Source organism: Dipteris shenzhenensis, chromosome 5 (genome assembly GCF_047967505.1).
Source record: "Dipteris shenzhenensis isolate YYH24624 ecotype China chromosome 5, Dip_SZ_1.0, whole genome shotgun sequence".
In the NCBI taxonomy this organism is placed as follows: domain Eukaryota; kingdom Viridiplantae; phylum Streptophyta; class Polypodiopsida; order Gleicheniales; family Dipteridaceae; genus Dipteris; species Dipteris shenzhenensis.
In genome coordinates, this window is record NC_141600.1 from 34,056,282 (window position 1) to 34,059,352 (window position 3,071).

The following is a 3,071-nucleotide window of genomic DNA, read 5'->3' on the forward strand; positions in this document are numbered from 1 at the left end:
TTTTCCATTAATAAAAAAGTCCATGCCATGGTTCTTATGTTGGGACCGCTTTTAGAGCTAAGGGCGGACTTACATATGTTGGATAAATAGTTAAGAATACTATTGCGAGTACATAGGTATACCTAGTACTAAGTAGTAGGTGTTCAACCGCCTGTACTCTTTGAGCACTCAATTTTTTAGTGGAGTTTGTCCCACAAACAGCATACATAGGTCGAGTCACTCAGATGTATAGCTAAGCAATTGGTAGATCATGAGGGGCTTCCTCTTGTTGCTCCCTTACTTTTTTCTCTCTCCTAGAGCGACATCATGATGTATTTATTTGTTCTCATCATAGACATCAACTTTGGGTATGGGTGGCTGCACCCCTCAGCTTTTGTCATATTTGGTTTTTTTCTGGTCTCATAGACCCTTCGCTCTTTTGTAGACGTTAATTAACTTTCTTTCTTTCTTTCTCGTACTGACCCCCCTTTGATTTTGCATTATGGTGAGCTGAGAGCTTGGAACATGATAAGTGGACATCCTCCTATCCACATTAACCCTTAATTTAGACTCTCCCACATGGCTTGAGATGTGGTAAAGGACAAGGGGAAAGAGAGACCAAAAAAGCAAGACACCAAAAAGGGAGAGAGTATGGATATTGCTAGTACGAATGACCAATTCAATGTGGTTAAGTTCCCATATACCGATGATCCCCATTCACCTCACAACTATAAAACCTCGTGAGAGTCGATAAGTTGAGAAACACTTTCTCTACCATGTCTTGGGCCAATAGTAAACCAAAAGGCTTTATTGACTCTTCGTCCCAATTGAGTGCAAAACGACTCCTCTACACTAAAGGCATACTCTAGTATTTGATCCAAAAGAACGTGTAGATAAGCCCATTGTTGCGCTCCTAAATCCAAGCATTTGTAGGCCGCTCGTGATGTGCCCTCTATAGGACTTCTGACTATTGTTGGAGGCCAATTTCCCATGTAAGAATCTCATGTCTACCTCCATTGAATTGGGTGAAGGGAGTGCTATGGTGAGCCCAGTTCACATGATGCTTGAATGCAGACAAATATCTTGAGTTCTTGGACCCTCACGCTCCAAGCTTCTCTCCTTTTCCGCCCACGCCAGAGTCTCTCCATCTCATCAGGATTAAGCTAAACCATTATTATTTGCCTACCGGCCAGATCGGGACCAGCCACCTGCAATGCCTCTCTCGCAGAGAAGGGAGAATATTTCGTAGAATTGTTCCTGATACTTCGTGTATTTTGTAGGAGTTGAAGCAAGTTGCTGACGAGCTCCGCAGCACGGACGTTATCTTCAAGGTGTCCAAGATGGGAGGTCATCTTGGATCTAGTCTCGGAGTTGTGGAACTAATGGTAGCCTTGCATTACGTCTTCAATACACCCGAGGACAAATCCTGTGGGACGTTGGACCGCTCAGAACCACCATGCGCTTCACCGAGTCTGTGAGTCCCAGCTTTGGATAAGCCGAGTCGTGGGCTTTTCTTAAAGGTCTATTTGCCTGTGATTTGTGTCAACAATCGGCTTTTCTTGGAGGTCCGTTTGCCTGTGATATGTGTCAATGATTTGTGGGCTTTGCTTGGAGGTCCGTTTGCCTGTACGGGCTTTTTGATTTCATTCAAAGAAAAGCTGTGCAAGGTAGCTTATATTATTTATGCTTAGATAGGGCCGAGGCTATGCCCAGATCAAAACAATACATGAAACGATTTAACAAAGATGGATGACGCAACCGAGATGATATCCTCAGAGCACCCGATGTCCACCGTTGGTCTTACCACCGCAACAAAGATGCTGTGTTACTATCGAAAGTAATCAATTATTATGGACCTGCCCAAATATCGAGATTCTTTGCACTATCTCCTCATAAGTTTCCCAGGTCTCATTCGTCTCTCTTTCCGAATCTTGTTTACTGCTTTGATGTAGATCTTCTGCCAGGGTCTACTGTGGACGTTCATTGTTTGAAATCTATAAACAATGCTAGTTTATTTCCTTTGGACGGCTGCTATCGTTCGCATTGCAATCGAAGTTCCTACCCTCTCACCAACATCTACTCTGCGACAATCAGGGAACATGATGGTTGTCCTCCCTCAGAGTCGTTAAAAGTTTTTATTGCGTTAGAAACATTACGGGACATTTGATGTTTTGCTACTGTCTACAGGGATTCTCTATTTCTACATGAAGAGCATTGAAAGAGCTCATACGCCCAAAGATATGTGGGAAAGCCACCATTCGTGCCCACTGAGTGCCTTCTTGCTGACAGCTCCAAGTTCGAGCCCACCTACAACTCGAGCAACGCCTTCCTGCTCAAGTTGAATACGAGGTAGCAAAACCCATTTTAGAAAGGTCTGTGTTCTTTGAATGCAGCGCAAAGGTGGCTATGTTATTCCTTATTCAGTTATCGTTACCTGGAGCCAGATGCTTTGGAAGTGGATTTGCATGTTTAGTATAGTATCTTGCTCTCTAGATAAGTAAAATTGTCTAAATTCATCCGTCAAGTCTTGAAAGACACAATTACAAGTAATGCATTGCTTCTCGACTTTCTATGCATGGTTGCATTAGATCATCCCTCAAGGGGTGTTCTCAGCATGGGCCAAGGCGATTTTTTGCATATGGTTCATTTTTTAAGAGAGAGAGAGAGAGAGAGAGAGAGAGAGAGAGATGCTGAGATTCACTCTCGTACCTCAGAAGAAGTCTTTAAGGGCAGAGCCACTAATGTGAAAAAAAATGTTGCAAGATAGAAGAGAGAGAGATGGGGGGCAAGATAGAAGAGAGAGAGGGAGAGGGTGCTACGCTACTGAAACAGACTGACCAACCTCAATTCTATGGTTTCAAACCCCGGTGTGTAGATGCTGCCACCAATTTTGATATGGATGAAGGCAGATTCACTGCTATGCTAGGGCCCATACTAGAGCTACGGGAGGGCTAGAACAAGGTTGCATGCCGATTGACTGAATGCTGAGATTAGGGGCAATCCCCCCCCCTTATATAGGGGCTTGTAGGACCAACCCAATCAACCCAACAAGTCGACCAACGAGTTGGCTTGTTGGCTGGCTGGTAGGGCTC

At 44.2% G+C, this 3,071-nt stretch overlaps 1 long non-coding RNA gene across 1 annotated transcript; it reads left to right on the forward strand.

Moving 5' to 3' along the window:
• Nucleotides 1-1,218: 1,218 nt before the first annotated feature.
• On the forward strand, nt 1,219-2,341 carry LOC147901922 (uncharacterized). The gene is made up of 3 exons (XR_015541044.1): nt 1,219-1,453; nt 1,675-1,884; nt 2,167-2,341. It is a non-coding gene; the product is annotated as an uncharacterized LOC147901922 (long non-coding RNA).
• The last annotated feature ends 730 nt before the right edge of the window (nt 2,342-3,071 follow it).